The sequence below is a fragment of the Polypterus senegalus genome, chromosome 5 (genome assembly GCF_016835505.1).
Source record: "Polypterus senegalus isolate Bchr_013 chromosome 5, ASM1683550v1, whole genome shotgun sequence".
In the NCBI taxonomy this organism is placed as follows: Eukaryota; Metazoa; Chordata; class Cladistia; order Polypteriformes; family Polypteridae; genus Polypterus; species Polypterus senegalus.
The window spans coordinates 122,299,326-122,317,792 of NC_053158.1; the positions used below are offsets into that span (position 1 = coordinate 122,299,326).

The 18,467-nt window shown below is 35.6% G+C and overlaps 1 protein-coding gene across 1 annotated transcript in view; it reads right to left on the reverse strand.

Annotated features, from left to right (window-relative positions):
- Positions 1-18,467, reverse strand: part of cntnap2a (contactin associated protein 2a) — a 986,203-nt gene that overhangs the window by 274,302 nt on the left and 693,434 nt on the right. The gene's annotated exons all lie outside the window — the stretch shown is intronic.

Below are 18,467 nucleotides of genomic sequence, written 5' to 3' on the forward strand. Positions count from 1 at the left end.
TATGCAACATCCTCCTCAGCAAAGGGCAGAGAGTCACCATCATCCAGGTCATTCACATGCTGTATGGCTGCTTGTGACCTAGAGACCATCAGCAACTCATTTTTTGCAGTCAGTCATCAATTTCAAGCATGTCCAACCCCAACAGCCTGGAAATGGCATATTCTCTAATATGCCCATGGGTAGAGCATACTTATTGCTGCCAATCTCCAAGTTTACCTGTACCAAAGGAGAGGTAACCTCAGTCCCATACACACGCCTTAAGGTCACACTCCTGTGTGACTCCTACTACCTTCTCTTTAACATTTATTTCAGGGGTCAAAGTGGGTAAGGTACAGGGCACAAAGCATAGCTTACTGTCTTCTTGTTTTTTTAACTAGGACACTTCCTTTTTATATGGCCTCTCTTTCTACAATTATAGCATTCTACAGAGGACCTATCTTCCTCTTTCTCAGTTACTCTTAGAGTAAGGAGAGAACCATGACCACCACAAATCCGAAATATACCTGGTTTTAGTAGATGTGGCCTGGTTCTTATGGCTCCTTTGTCTTCTGTTTGCAGGGTTTTATTTCGACAATAGGCTGCTAGGAACACCTCCGCAAGCTATGCTGCCTTCTTTGAAGATTCTGACCTATGCTCTCATATCAATGCTCTGAGCTCCAGATAAAATAGCTGCAGTAATTGTTCAAGAAAAAAGATCATTTATGAGTTCCCTACTAATTTTGGGGATTGTAACCATTTTTGACACTGGTATTTCAATTGGGACAAAAGCTGTTTTGGGGTTTCAGTACTCTTCCATGTTGTACAACGAAAACATAGCCTATATGTACTGTGGCATCATCTCCTGCCAATTGTTCTTCCTCTTTACAGTTGCCATCTCTGCTTCCTTTCCCGGAGTTTGGGTCTCCCTAACTATCTTCTTTGGTGGTAACATGTTACTTCTGTGTCAGAGGCAGACACAGCTGATGTAACAACTAAAAAGTTGTATTTATTGAAAAAAACTGAATTCAACATATGGCATACACCAAAAAATAATGTTCCAAAAAAAAAAAAAAAAAGGATCAGCCCCCTTTTCAATAAGCTCTTCAGTAAAAAAAAATATACTTAGCCTGCTTTCTCCCACTATCCAAAAACTGACTTGCCCTGGAAAATCAGAATACCTGTCTTTTCCCTGCCAATACATCACCCTTATTGACCTTCTCCTGCTCTGAACTGAACTCCTGATAACCTGACTCGAGTCTAACACCCCTCGTGCTCCCCAGTCACGCGCCTGTGCTGACTGCGCCGCGCATGGCTACTTTGCCGACACTCTGTACCATGTCATTCTCTTAGATCCACGACCAGTGTCTGCCACCCGTGTATCTGTTAGTTTGCAGCTTCGCAGTCTCCCACGGCTGTATCAGAACACCGGGATGAAGCACGACGGGCAGCAGGCATACGTCCCTAACTGAGGGCCCTTTGCATGGAAACATGTGCCACCCCATCTGCTACAAGCCCAACAACCTACAGCCACTCCAATTGTGCACCCGAGGAACAAACAGGTACTTTTTGTTTATTATAAGGACGATGCATGTAAATAAACAAAAATGGATTGGGTGGTGTTTCCTCACATGGATCTAATTATATAATAGCAAATATTGCAACAAGAAGACATTGATTTTATTACCAAGAATATATCAAGATGTAAAGTATGAACTAAATAGTTTTCATTTGGCTGTAAAACAGAATAAGAGGGGAAAAAAGAGAATGGGGATTTCACTTGCAATATAGAAAATGAGGTATTGCAAGACAATAGTCATGTAGTAAGATTCCTTCGAAAATTATTAATATAGTGACTGCTCAGAAATTATTTATTCTTGGGTAAAAAATAATACTTGGCTGGAGTTTCAAGAAATCCAGAGTAATAGATAGCTGGCAGAAAAGACTTAGCTTATCAATGGCCTATGGCTACAATACAGCATGAAAAGGTAACCTGGTGTTGGCCTAGCCCTTTAAGAGAGATGTCTGAGACTTCTAGGTGGAGCTCTATTCTGCTGACCTCAAGAGATCCTTTGGGCAGTCCTGACCCAGAATATGATCCCAGAACCTTCTCTGGGACTTGTCTGCAAAGGTTCAAAAAGCCCTATTAGACCCTAAGCTGTGGAAGCTGTTGCCTCCACTATCACTTCCAAAAGGAGCATAGAGATGGGAGTTATAGTGGAAGCAACAGCTTTCTTGGCAAAGAAACATATTTGTCAGAAAGAGTGAGCAGGAGACCAATTAAGGTAGGAAAGTGGGCCATCCAGCTGGTGCACACTTCCTATTACCACCAATGGAAGAGATGGTTTATGTTTATATTTCCTTCATTTGTTGGCAAGCTTTACCTTTACCTTAACGCCGGTCCTGCATCCCCAATACCTGCCCCTCAGTTCTTTTTGAATGATCTGTGCTCCATGAGGACGTCTTTTTATTTGTAGTGTGAGAAGCTCTTCCTTTATATAAAACAAATTTTCTGCCACTCACTTGTATTATAAAAAGATCCACATCCATAGTATAATTAAACTAAGGCACTTCATGCATAATAGACAAACAGTCAAGAAAGAACTCTACACTATAAATAAAGAAAAGAAAGAAAAAAAAAAGAAAATTGCCATAATGCAGAAGGAGCTACTGGTTAGGCTGCCACTCACGTCAGCACCTTGGTAGACTGACTGTATAGTACTTGTAGTGCTGATTGTTTCCCTGATTGATCTGTGCCTTATTCACTGCAATGTCATTTACAGAATCAGTAAAATCAAAAAAAGAAAAGCTTCTGAATTATAGGTCATATGGTGGAAAAGTAACAAGTACTTCAAGAGCAACTACTCTATAAAAAGTAAAAAACACCAAGGCTAGAAAGAGTGCACAGTACTGTAAAAAATAAAGACTACAAAATATGATATAAATACAATGGACTCTCAAGAAGCCAACTTAATTTATAGAAATTAAAGGAAATTTGATTTAACATGAAACAGATAATTTAAATTTTATTGCAGCGATAAATAGACACATATGGGTTAATTAGAAAGAATAAAGAGCTCAAAAATGTAACACTAATAATGTGAAAAAAGTGTTAATTCATTCTGACAGAAACAAATAAAATACAAGTGAAAGTTCTTGAAAAACAATGAGATCAAGCCAGGGTTACCATATGTAAAACATCGCTTCTCTGAGATTCTTTCTGTAAGCTTCTGTCAGGTTAGAATAAGAGCAAATGGGTATAACAAACTCCCTCCACTCCTTTGATCTTAGCAAGGATCACATCTTTATGTTATTACTTTATATTATTTTTCTTTCATATTATCTATTTTGTCAAAGAAATAAACCAAATTTAAACAACAAAAAGTATATTTTATTTAACAGTGTTTCCTAATGTTCACTCACTTGTGTATGCACACGCACATTTTGAGGCACCTATACATCGTGTTAGTCATTTGTTTTGAAGCAACCAAATTATTATGTGGGCAGAAAAGCAGTAGCGCTTCCGAGTGGCCAACATAAAAAGAGCCAGACGAGCCAGAGTTGGGTGGAAGGTGGACAAAGTTTGCTGGGAGGAGCAGAGGAGGCAGTGATCAAGAGAGGGAAAGAAAGAATAGTCATTGTGTGCTGTATTGTTCTTGTACTTGTGTCTGTTGTGGTGGGAAACGCTGACTTGAAGAGTTTCCTACGCAACAAAAGGCGCTTTGTGGTTTAAACTTGTGCCCTGTGTTTGTTGAGTTGGGTTTGGGGAGCTGGAGCACTCTCTGGTGTCCACAACTAATTAAAAACAAATACACAATACACGCTGACTCCTTCCCAAGACAGCCATGCAAGAAGGCTGCTGACAAAATCCCACAGATGACCCTCGACATTAGTGAATCTGAAAATGCCAGGGCACATATACATTGGAGAGGACTGGGACATAAGTACAGACTCATTCTGATTTTGTACTGATTTATATTTGTTTATTCACATTTTATTCCTTGTTCTTCGGGCTGAAGTGTTCATCTTCAAACATGGTAGTTAATTCAATACAATGACATGCTCCCAAAATCAGAGGATTTGCCATGTTATTTATTTAATTGGCCTTCTTTATTTTTGTAACAATCTACTTCACAATACACAGCTTACAGTCATATCCTGTTCCAATAGATGGCTCTGTATAAATACTTTCTGCAGCCTTCTAAATTAATGCAACAAAAAATTTGCTCTTTTTAACTGGTAGAATTGTTTATTTGACTTACCCTTATTGATATGTGAGAATTATGAAGGACCCATATACAATATAATACAATACGATTTATTTTCATATAGCCTAAAATCACACAAGTGCTGCAATGGGCTTTAACAGGCTCTGCCTCTTGACAGCCACCCAGCCTTGACTCTCTAAAAGACAAGAAAAAACTCCCAAAAAAACCCTTGTAAGGAAAAAATGGAAGAAACCTTGGGAAAGGCAGTTCAAAGAGAGACCCCTTTCCAGGTAGGTTGGGCATGCAGTGGGTGTCAAAATGAAGGGGGTCAATACAATACAGTACAATACACAGAACAGAACAAATCCTCAATGCAGTATAAAAATAAAAAATTTAGAAGTACGGAGTAGAATTTAATGGTAGATTATATCACATAATATGATTTGGATTTGTTTCAAGTACTGGAGAACTCATCCATCAAGCTGCCTTCCCCATTTGGCCATTCCACAGCTGAAATAGTGCTAATCTGATGAAAGGATCCCTGTTTCCCATGATTCATGCGATCCTCCTTCAGGGATGACTATACCTTAGGCAGGCAAAACAACTTGACAAGTGGGCCGTGGCACCAAGTGCCACATTTGAGTAGCGAGATGAGAAACAGAATAGGTGAGGGTTAGCATACAATTATAATTATCATGTTACTTATGTTTTAGTGCTAATGACTAACAACAGAGATGCAGTCTGTACAGTTAATCAGCAGCTCTAGTCAGGATATGCTAAACTGAAGTAGTGAGTCTTCAGCCGGGATTTAAAAGCTGAGACTGAAGGGGCATCTCTTATAGTAGCAGGCAGACCATTCCACAGTTTAAGGGCCCTGTAACTAAAAGCTTGACCTCCCACTGTTATTTTATTAATCCTTGGAATCATAAGCAGACCGGCATCTTGAGATCTTAATGTGCACTCAGGTTTGTAAGTCATGATAAGTTCAGACAAGTAAGCCAGACCTTGGCCGTTTAATGCTTTATATGTTAAAAGGAGGATTTTGAAATCTGCGTAGGTTTCCTCTGGGTACTCCGGTTTCCTCCCACAGTCCCAAGACATGCAGGCTAGATGGATTGGCGATTCTAAATTGTCCCTAAGGTGTGCTTGGTATGTGGGTGTGTGTGTGTGCCCTGCGGTAGGCTGGCGCCCTGCCCGGGGTTTGTTTCCTGCCTTGCACCCTGTGTTGGCTGGGATTGGCTCCAGCAGACCCCCGTGACCCTATAGTTAGGATATAGTGGGTTGGATAATGGATGGATGGATAGTTCTCATCCATCCACTCCTTTAATTTACTAACACAACTAATTAAAGACAACATCGGAGAAACTTCATTTGATCTAATTGAAAGGTATAACTGGGTGTCATCTGCACATGAGTGAAAATTAACATTATGTTTCCAAATGATAGATCCCAGTGGAAGCATGTAAATTGAAAATAGTAAAGGTCCCAGTACTGAGCCCTGCAGGACACCACATCTCACTTCTGTGTATAATGATGGAGTACTGTCAGCACATATCTGTACATATTGGAATCGATTTGATAAATAAGAACTAAACCAAGCGAGCACAGTGCCTGTAAGCCCAACATCATTTTCTAGCCTGTGCAGTAAAATAGAATGGTTACTGGTGTCTAATGCTGTACCTAAGTCTAACAATATAATTACAGTGGAGGTTCCTTCATCAGAGGATATCATAATATCATTTACGACCCGCGTTAGTGCCATTTCTGTACTATGACCAGTGCAGAAGCCAGTGGAATTTCTCAAATAAATTGTAATGCATAAGGTGTAATTGTAGCCAATTGGCAACTACTTTTTCTAGTATTTTAGAAAGTTAAGACTTCCTGCTCAGTTACAGGACTAAAATTACTAAAGTGCTGAATGCAATGTGAGACAGGGTCTGATAAGCTAATATTTGGTTTGTACTGTGATGCCGAGATCTGGGAACTTCTATTTTTAATTTTTTCATTGAAGAAGTTCACAAAGTCTGTACTGCTAATATCTGTTGGTATTTTGCACTGTAGATATGAATTTCCATTTGTTAATTTAGCCACTGTTCTAAACAGTACCCAAGGATTTTTATTATTGTTATCTAATATTGTAGAATAGTATTCTGAGCGAGCTTTAAAGAGAGCTTTTTTATATTTTTTAACACTCTCTGTCCATGCAATTTGAAAGAAATGTTTGTTGTTCTCCATCTGCGCTCCAGTTTTCGACACTCTAATTTAAGAGCTCGAGTGTTTTCATTAAACCAGGGAGAGTTTATATGTGCTTAGATCACTTTGTTTTAAGGGGAGCCACTGGGTCCAGAGCATCTCTCAAGGCAGTTTGTTGATGATGTCGGCAGTATGTTAATGAGATGATGTAGATTGAGCTTTGTCAGTTACACTTGTTCTTTCCACTTTAAACATTTCTACCCCATTATAAACTTTATGCTGAGTCATGTTGTTTTCATTTCTGTACTGAGCCAACAACCTTTGCTAATTTCAACAGGTTTCACTCCCTCTGCCAAAGAAATCTCACTACGGCAGGTGCCAACTTCAATCCATGGCTATTACCTCGTAATGTTCAAATTCCTTTTACTTTTTGACTTACCCTCATATTGTCATGTTTGCACTATAGCTGATATAAACTGAACAGCCAAATGTGTTGTGTGGAAATATTTTATCCATTGTTCAATCAATCCATTCTCCCATTTTTCTAAACAAGCTCCTTTCCATTAAAGGATGATGGGCATCTGTGGGTATATCCCAGTATCAATCCAAGACAGGATTGCAGTCTATTCAAGGGCATCCTATTACATATATCCACAGTCAGTCAAGTTGCGCTAAAACACCAATAAACCTAATGTCATTGTGAACGAAACTGCAATACTCTACATGATAGATCAAAACTAAGCTCAGCATCTGGATCTTTGAGATAACACATGCTAACACTGTACAAAAACCAAGCTAAATATTTTATTAGCTTTATCATATGTTCCTTTCAAGTTCACATTATTTTCCTCTTCTAGAGACACAGTGACTCTCTCTCTATCTTTCAGGCCCCATCTCTTCTGAACAGTAGCGAGCGGAAGCACAGAGCAGCGGCATCTCCCACATGCATGTAGCTCTTCACAAACACCCGAGTAAGTTCAAGTGGAGTAAAGCCGACATCTGATAAGGAGAAGTAACCGGCACTGAGAAATCGAAGTCCATTGCTCAGCAGGTAGTGGAAACTTAAAGCCAATGGTCTGTTAGTGATTCAACTGAATGTGGAAAGTGCAAAAAGCACCGAATTTACTGCAGAAACAGAGAAGATGAACTCAGCACTATACATAAGTTCCATCTATTCTCTGCCCGTTGAGGGCATGTTTATATGTTTTGTGTCCTGTGGCATGTACAGTTCAGGTTTTCCAGCGGACAACGTAGACAGCTTCACCTGCCAAAAGTGTTTAGTTAATTTAGAGTTGGTCTGGAAAATATGCAAAATGGAGGGCAACATTAGGAACCTGAGAGCAATTAGGTAAACTAAAAATTGGATTGACTCAGTTTGTTTAAACAATTCACCTACTTCTGATTCAGCTTCACCAACCAGGCTGCAGTTGTGTGATCTTAAATCACAGGTTGTTGTTTAACCCATTTGTTACTTTTCTGAAACTGTTACCTCTAATCCCTGTTGTGGGGCATCCAGTACAAATTGAGTCATGATGCAGACCTTAAATTACCAAAAAATAAATTGTATAATTAAACCAAGAGATAAAACCAGACCAGGGGCACCTATTATAGAAACTTGGATCAAATTACAACAAAAAATATATCACCAGTTCAGAAAGAAGTATGCAGTTTTAAATGCTGCTATTGAACATTCACTCTCTTGGAAGTAAAGCTGATTTGGTAAATGATATTATATTAAGTGCAATATCTGACCTGTGTCTTCTCCCTGAAACCTGGCTTAGTAAATCTGACACTGTTCCCCTAGCTGAGGTGTCATCAGATGGATACTCATTCTTTCAAAAATCTAGAGATTCTTGTTGAGGAGGAATCCTTGGCATAATTCATTATTGCAAACTGAAAATCACTTCTAAAAATGTAGGCGACTTCATATCCTTTGAGGCATTCATTATAAATATTAAAATACATTCCAACACAATTATAGTGCTAGTCTACAGACCACGAGGGCCATATTCATTGTTCATGACTGAATTTTGCAACCTTTTATCTGATTTGGCTATAAATTATGATTGAGTAGTGTTGATGGGGGATTTTAATGTACACATTAATGTGAACACTGACACTTTTAGCAAATATTTTACTTATTTGTTAAATTCAGTAGGATTTTGTCAGATTGTAAGAGATCCAACTCATAATCATAACCACACATTAGATTTAATTATAACTTACAAAGTTGAAATTAAAAATTTAAATATTACTTCATTAAATTAAGTTATTTCCGATCACTACTTAATTACGTTTCATTTGGTTCTGCCCTTACCAATACACTCACAGATTAAAACAAAGACAGTGCAACATCTAGATTGTAATTCTGTTTCAAAATGTATAGATACATGGGGTAAGTCAAATGTAATTTTGGAAAACCATTTAGATAAGCTACAATCAAATGTAAACATGAAAAACAATTTAGATCAGCTAACATCACATAATAATATGACCTTGATCAAAGCACATAGAAACTCTCCTTGGTTTAAAGAGAACACCCGAGCTTTTAAATTAAAGTGTTAAAAACTGGAGTGAAATGGAGAACAACCAAGCTACAGGTCTTTCAAACTGCAAGGACAGGGAGTATTAAAAAATATAAAAAAGTTATCTTTAAAGTTTGCTCAGACTATTATTTCAAAATAATAGATAGCAATAATAAAAAACCTTGGGTATTGTTTAGAACAGTGGCTAAATTAACAAATGGGAATTCAGATCTAGAGTACAAAATACCAGCAGACATTAGCAGTACAAACTTTATGAACTTCTTTAATGTGAAAATTAAAAATATAAGATCCCAGATCTCAGCATCACAGTGTAGACTGCATACTAGCCTGGCAGGCCCTGTCTTACATTGCATTCAACACTTTACAAATTTTAATCCTATAACATAGCAGGAAGTCTTGACTTTAATTTCTAAAATTAAACCTACTAAACATTTGGCTGCCAAGCACTAACAGAAATCCTCCTTCACCTAAGTTGTAAGACTGATTTCAATTTAGACCAGAGGCTGGATATATATATATATATATATATATATATATATATATATATATATATATATATATATATATATATATATATATATATATATATATATATATATATATATACATTGTAAATCTGTTATGTTTTGTCATTAATTCAAAGCATGACTAAATAAAATTGACACTACTTTCCCTTTCTCTGCACCTACACTTAACAGTCTAAAGATTTTTCATTTTAAATGTCAGTAAAGTAAATCCTTCCTGAACAGAGCCTCATTCTATTTGAAATAGATAATTAAGGTACTGAACGAGGATGCCAAACAGATGGTTTTACACCACTGTATAAAAAGTAGACTACAGAAATAGTGGTAAACATACATTTGAGGGACAATTATGGAACATCTGTCCAGATGTCAAATATCTAGACAAGTTCAATCAGACAGAAAATGTTCCTTATGCATTTTTTTAGTCAACTTACATAACATAACACAAAATTCTCTAATGCTTTTTTAAAATAGAAACAAGAGACAACAGAAGGAACAAAACAAAAACGAAGGTCAGGCACTTTGTTCTTTTATAGAATTTGTTTTGCTACATAGAGAACCTGAAGAAGGCTCATTTGTAATATTCTGAAATTTCCGTTTTTTCAGTTTTTGTTAACCTAAACTTTAAATTTAAACCTCTGGCAGTTTACTGCATACCTTTTCACCATTTTAGGTCATTTATTGCATTTCAACTGATTAAATCTTAAGAAAAACTGTAAAAACTGAGGTGTTCTAAAACTTTTGACCAGTAGTGTACAGCTGTTATTGTTTTTAGTTACAAGCATTTACAACTAGGCAACCCTCTGGATGTTATATCTCACTTCCTGATCCTATGTAAGTCAGTGCAAAAAGCTGTCAAACAAATTACTCAAGTTCAAACAGGCAGACATCCACAAATAATTACTGATTTATATGTTCAGGCATACTTTTAGTTGGATGTTATTTTTTCTTGAAGTATCATGAATTTGTCCTTTTTGATGTTATCCAGATTACTCTATAGTAAGAGAAATCATTTTGATGGTATTTTTTTATTTTAGAAATTGCATATTTTTGGTAGAAACATTGCACTGTAGTGATTATACACTTTAAAATTCACTAAACAGTTGAATAATTTGAATAAAGAATGAATAAAGAATAATGATGGTTATTTACATCTGCAAATTTCAAAAATGCACTACTGCTGTTATTTTTTTTACTATTCAATACAGTGAAACAATACATGTTAGCTCTGGACATTTAATAACCACTTTGTTCAATCACTGCTAATACACAGTGTACCACTTACATTGTGTTTCAAACACAATGTTATTCTTTTCTGTAAAACAGATTGAATTTTTACTGCATTGTGCTGTAATTTATGTACAAAACATTATTTCTTCTCCAGATATACATTTTCTGAAAGAAAAATGTCTGTCCTTTATTTTAATATAGAGAGCATGGATACTGAACAATGTATGATGAAGTTATGGATAGTTAAATTACAGCATAAGAAAATAACCAAAAACTGAGACTGTAAATGGAATTATTGTCTTTCTCTTACTAATGCTTATGACTGTATCTTTAGTTTTCTTCTTTATATGTGAAATTAGACAAATAAAAAAGAACAGTTCAAATACAGGCAGATGATAGAAAATGTCTGTACTAAGCAAGCAATATAAATCTTCACTTTTGTATTATTTGTATATTAATAATTTTATTCATTATATTTTAGAAAGAATACAATGCACATAATTGGTAGCAATACGTCTAAAAAACTTCTTTTAAAGGGTTATCTTCAATATAGAAATACTGTATGTTTAACACACAAAATACTCTTAAACTATGATTTCTTTGCCTTTATTTCTTTACCCAAATGGTGCTTTCTTTCTTCAATGCTTCTGAAATCAGATACATTTTGAAAATGGTGATTATCATTTAAAAAGGCCCTTATGTTCACTTTTTAGGTCTCTTTTTATTTTCTTTAAAAGAAGAATTGGTCTTTATATAGGATTTTATTGCTGTAAACCTGCAATTGGGCCACCTCTTTTGAAGTAATTTCATAAACTACCTTTTTTGATGTATACAGAATCAATGTAGTGGTGCATATAGATGATAATGTATTTATTCCAAAGAATATATTATAAAACATGTTCAATTTGTGATGTTCGTTTTAATAGCTTTTACTTGACAAGAGAGGATCTGGCTGCTACATTTTGCCATTGGAGTCTTCCGTCTGTTTCCTTTGCTATGAAAAAATTAATTATATTTTAGCCATTTTATGGGAGGTACACTGAAAATAAATAAGGAAGTTTTACTACTGGTCTTTGCTCTTGTGAATCCTATCCATGCAAATCTTCTAGTTCAGTTTTTATAATTTCTATTGTTTTGTATTTTTATAAAACTTGGCTATTTCTTGGATTCTGCCTTTATTTATACTTTTAAAGCCTTTGCCTAATTTATTTCCCCACAAACGTATACTTTGATTTCTGTATGTTTTTTCATATTGGATTGTGAATTATGAAAAAACATCTTGCTTTTCATATGCATGCTGTGCTTTCCATCCTGCCTGCTTAGGTCTGCACCACAACTTACTCTACTTTTCTTCTGTCGGCTGCACTTTGTAGGTTGTCATGTTGTTCCTGGGGCTACACGCGGGGTGTATTTATTTATAATTTTTTTTAAATCTCTCTCCCTTTCACTTGTCTTTTTTTCCCTTCAGAACAGAGCCAAAGACAACTGGCACCCTCCACACTATCAGTTTCTCAAGTTTGTTGCTCATTGCAGCTGCTACCTGAGGTACTGCAATAAAAGGAATTGTCTTTGCCAAGGTATTGATTCTTTGTTATGGTTTATTTTGCCTGTGTCTCAATTTTTAAGGGTTAACCTTAAATTATTATTTTTTTTTTATTTCTTCTGTTTTTTTAACTTTGTGAAATAGCAGGATTCTGAATCTTGGATTTGCCCATCAAGGGTTTAGTACTGTATTGATCTTGTTAATGGTCTGATCCTATAGTATTAAAGTTTCACATTTGAGATTTACCCTTAAGGCTTCTGTTATACAAGATATTGATTTGGTTTTGTTTAATTGTTTTTCACTTCTTGTTTGTAGTTGTCCTTTCTATTCCACTTAAACCTATTAAGCTTATTATTTTAACAATATGTTTGTAGTTTTATTCTTTTTTATGCATTTTGTTTTTCTTAGCTTGATTTGTTATTATTTAAGTTATTATTTTAATAGTTTTCTTGTTGTATTAAATTTTCTTTCAGATTAAAAAAATATTATCCTAATTAGTAAATCAGATGATTATTTTTTTTTAGTTTGGAAAGGATTTCATCTTGTTGGAATTCAAGTAAAGTGAGTAGTTTTTGGTTTTATAGGTGTATCCATGATGGTTTCATTGTTAACACAGCATAGTCCAGTTTTCCTGCACTGAAGCTGGTATGCAGGGGTTTGTGGCTACAGCAGGCCACTATGTGCCTGATAATGTTATAATATAAGCAGCAAACAAACTACACACCCTATTTATGAAGCTTAGGATGCTTGGCAAATGAGGGCAGGAGAATAAAAGTTCTGTTTACACAATAAGGAAATAAAATTTGGAATACTTTAGAACAGAGACCTTAAGAGCAAACTATACTGCATCTATTGTCCATTGTGTTTTACACCAAGAGTTGGGTAAAAGGTTATAGAGCCTTTTACCTTCTATTAAAAATCTGTAAAAAATTACCTCAGGTAAAACTAGTACTGTGCAAATTAATATGTCTGTACAATTTTGTTATTTGTGCAATTAAGATGGGATTAAAATTACTGAAGTCCTTCGATAGTAATTACTTTACCCCACTTCCTGGGATAAAATTAATCCTGCTGAAATTATACTTAACAATTACAGCAGTCTTTCAATAATAATTACTTTACCCTACCACTAAATGTAATAGTAATCTCATCTAATTAGGGCTTATTAGGCACTTATTGCTACTGAATAAAAACAAAGACTTTGTCAAACTCTTGTAATACAGCAGTGACTAACAGATATAATATGGGTAAGTTCTGTTCTAAAGTGTCTTGCATTCCTTGTAAATCTTACTAAAAACCAAATAAACTTTGTGTTATAGTCTCGTTACAAAGCAGCAACCTACTAACAGACTAATAGTAAATTGTCAACAATACATTATCGAGGTTTGTTAAGTCAAAATACATATGACTTTAGCAATACGGTGGGCTACCACTAGGCTTCATATTCCTCCATGTATTACATCGCAGGTCAACAGAAAGGTAGAAATTCAAATAATTGTAAAAATGGCATTTTGGGCTTGTGATTGAAACTAAGACGTGCTGACATCATAGAGTTTTGTGTTCTTTATAATATAAAGAAGAACTCAGGATTAAAAAAAAAAAAATTATTTTATTTTAACAGGCAGGGTGGTAGAGGAATGGAGCTGCTGGGAATGGAGGATTGGTTGTTGTTGATTATTATGGTGATTAAGTATTTATTGGAGAATTGTGGAGTGTGCGGTGCTTTGTGCACATTATTGCAGAGAATATTAAATAAATTATTCTTGATGTTTTAAACGTGTGTCCTGGACATCTGTCTGGTGGGTTCAATGGGGCAACAGTGCCTCTAGCGTCCACAATATATATATTATATTTAAAGATGCTTACTTTCTACAATTAACTTAATGAAATTTTAGCCTTCATTGCAATCTTACGCAGAGCTGATTTCCCATTTAAGACAGACAACCCAGAAAATACACGGGGTTCTTTATCCTTCAAAAGACAACTTTACCCAGTTTCCTCACCTAGGAACACACTGTACTTCCACTACTTAGCCTAGAGGTTTTGTTATATCTGTTTCCTAATAAAACTCAGATACCTCTAGGGTTAGTGAGGAAAACTACACTAATACAACTAAGATGCCAGACACTCTCCTTCTCCCTTTATCTGTATCGACCCATTGCACTAATGAGGTGCCATTCCTTGCCTAGTGGTCCCTAGATTGGTCTACCAATGTCTCCCAAGAGGGGTTGACCATGAGACAGTCTCATGAGGTTTGCACCATGACAGTGGTTTTGCCCGTGGCAGTTGAGTACCAGCTGGGCACCCCTCACTATATATACAGCACATTTCTATTTAGTCAATATAAGTTCTAGTCTGTTCACTCTGTTTATAAAACTTTGATTCAGTACTTCAATATAGTATATGCCCACAACATGCTACTTTGGTGTTTTGTGACAGCCAGTAAATTTTTTTGATGGATGAATATAATATAAACAAAATTAAGGATTAATATTAAAAACAAATATTGTGTACAGCACTGAGCTGTGGGTGTCTTCTTTCTAGAATGTATGCTTAATATAATCTTAAGAGATAAAATATTTACTAATGAGCCAAAAATGCACAGCTGGAAGTGACAAACTTTAGATTGAAAAAAATAATAGCCAAATTGATATGGCAGAGCTGAAGGATGTTTTGATTACTTGAATGGCAATACGGCTGCTTTCTCTAGTGCATTTTCCATTTTAATAAACAACTTAAACAATATTAAGTTGAAATGAAAATGATTTGTGCCTGTTTTGCCCTTAGGCATTTATCTTTTAAGAAAAATATGATCCTTGGTTTCCCTAGCTCTTAAAACACATTAATAATTAGGAATAATTCCTAAGAAAAGATTTAGTGCTCACTCAGTGATTATTAGGTGCGGTGATGTTTTAGATTCAGCTTCTGGCATATTAAACATTATTTGTTCTGGTTCTTGTGCTGTTAACAGTTTTGCTTGACTTACTAGACCACAGATTGCCAAAGCCTTTGTTCTGTGGTGGATATTCTGTTATGTTGCAAAAGTGATGTTTTCCATTTATGACACTACTGCTGCAAATATTACTATAAGACATGCTCATTTAGTGTCTATTATGTTTATTGACACTTGCCCATTGCAACAGAATATGCAATGCCTATCTCTTTTCCCTTTTGTCAACACATTTGCTGTTCTTTTTGAGGGCCACAGAATATCAATGGCTCCATTGTTATCTAGAGGTTATTTTAGGTAGAACAATGCTTATGGATGTGGTTGACATGTTCTTCAATTGTCTGCCTAACATTTGTGATAATGTTAAGTTGTATTTAAATGATGTTTCTTCTGTTGCCTTTTTCAGGTTTTAGAAGAATAGTTAAAACTTTTATATATTTCAGTAGGTAAAATGTTCAACTTTTTCATAAATTATCCAAAGGTAATTTGATACTGTTCAATTATTTTTGTTTGTATGTTTTACTTTTGTTATTACTTTAAATAAATATGGATTAATGTATTGTGGTAATGTATTTACATTTTCAGTTTGAGTGTCACATTGTTGAGATATCATAAGGGTTATTTTGAAAGTCACATCTTTACTATCAATACAGGTCTTTTGCTATATTTGTTCATGTGTGCAACAGTGTCTGACAACACCACAGTCATTCAGGCCTGGTTTCAGTTTTATTAGCAGGAATGAGTTTTTTTCATTTGTTTTATAACAGACTGTTACCTGCAAGCATATTATTTGAGAGATTAGTGCCTGGAAACAATAAATTGAATATTTCAAATAAGCCACACTATGCCGTCATCAATACTGTTATTAGTTTACCACAGTAAACTCTGCCACTGAATTTTATACTTCCATCCATCAATCCATTATCCAAGCCGCTATATCCTAACTACAGGGTCACGGGGGTCTGTTGGAGCCAATCCCAGCCAACACAGGGTGCAAGGCAGGAAACAAACCCTGGGCAGGGCGCCAGCCCACTGCAGGGCATGCACACACACACACACACCAAGCACACACTAGAGAGAATTTAGAATCGCCAATGCACCTAACCTGCAAGTCTTTGGACTGTGGGAGGAAACCGGAACACCCGAAGGAAAACCACGCAGACACAGGGAGAACATGCAAACTCCACGCAGGGAGGACCTGGGAAGTGAACCCTGTCTCCTTACCGCGAGGCAGCAGCGCTACCCACTGCATCACCGTGCCACCCATTTTATACTTCCTACTTGGCAAATCCCAGCATGTGTGGATTGATTCTGCTACTTCCAGCACATTGATACTCAACATGGAGTAGCATGCTGGACTTATGCCTTGTTCACTTATCACTGTGTGTCCAAACTATTTCCACTCCTCCATTAAATCTGTTAAGGATTCACAATAGTCTTGAGATGGCCTACATCTGACAAAGTGCTGCAAAAACACAACGTCCATTACTGATAATAAAACCAAGGAGCTGTTCATAGGCTTTAGAAAGCAGGTAAAACACTCTCCAGACAGCCTACCACTATAGAGAGAATTGGCAACTTTAAATTTTGTGGAATTACCATCACTGACAACCTGAAACAGGCACGGTACATCACAGTTATTATCAAGGAGACTTGTCAACACCTTTATTTCCTTAAACAACCTGAAATCTCCTCTTATATTCATCAACTTCTGTAGGTGCACAGGAAAGTCTGTAATCCATGTGTGTTTACTCAAGTTTTTATTCCCCAATTACATGAGTACATTTTCCATATCGTATACTGTCTGAAGCTGCATTTAATGTATGATGTTATTTTGGTATTTGGTACACTGTGTATACATCCTTTGTCTTTTGTTGTCACATGACAATAAATTTAAACTTAAAATTGAGCTATCTGCTCATTCAATTTAAAACTAATACTTCAAGTCTCTGAGTGAAAGATCAAAACAGAGATATTACTTAGAAACTAACATATCTTATACCTTGAAAGTATATTTTAAAGAATGTTGACTTTACAGTAGGACTGAATTATCTATAAACCAGTATATTTTACTGATTAACCATCATACTTTTTATACTGCTAACTCTATTGAAAATAGTCACTGTTTTCACAATTATGAATTGTCAGTAATGAGAAAGTATAACAAATACAAAGAAAGAAATACTTGGCTCATTGAAAAGAAGCCAAAAACCTAAGTCCTGAGACATAGACCTGTAAGCTAAAGAACAAACTGAATACCCAGAGAAACTGAGGGAATTTAATAAACATTTTGTAGAAAAAAGGATCATATTTTATTGTTTAGTGCTACAAACAAGGTGAACTGCTATAGCTCCTGACTACATAGAATTAATAACATAAATTCTCTGCACTTCCTCTTTCCCTTGGGGGGAAAGTACCTTGTGAGATAGAAAACCTAATAACAAAAGAGTGCTCTGCCAAGATGTTATGACCTAAAGATACATCAGGCTCACCAGGGAAAGCTGTAGTGTAGTGACATATTTTTTGGGTGGTCTCTTTGTATGACTGATCTTTAATTACCTTCAGGTGATGCTATATAATCAAGGGATGCATTTGTCAAGTAGAAAAAGAACAAGCCTTGACCCCCAGAATAGCCCCCCTGGAGCTTTTGAATTTGGTGAGAGAGTAAAAAGCAACAATGTTATTCTGAGATGGAAGAATGGCAATGTATGAAAGGGTGTTATTGTGTGAGTGAGGGGCTGAAACCTGGTGAAATTCATGTTCAGTTTTTGCAGGTAAAAACAGTGAATTGTGCTAGTACAACCTGAGTAAAATAAAGTCTTTATTGTTTTATATTATTTCTCTCCCAGACTATCAAATCATTATTCCTGTAAAAAAAATACATTTCCTTTTAGATATTTCTTATGTCTTTTTATGATTCTATGTAGTAAGAAGGGATTATGTCATGAGAATATTTAGTTCCATGTTCCTCCTGCAGCATAATCTTTCAGTCTTTGGTATTCAAAATCTATTCTCTCAGTTTGAGATTTTTTACATCTGCATAAACTTAGGAGAGTGTAATGAGAATACACTAAGATCTAACAAAATGTGTCCTGTGACACAGAGGCCTTCTAAATAACATGTTTATTGGTAAATGATGAAGTCTTCCTTACAAATCTTAAAATCAATTTAAAAACAATTTTAAATAAAAATGAATATTACCTTTGGATTGTTTTCTCAAGATGTCATGTGAAGCTTTCAAGAGTTATTGTTTAAGGATATTGATAATTTTATTCTAATGCTCTACATTTTTCTTAA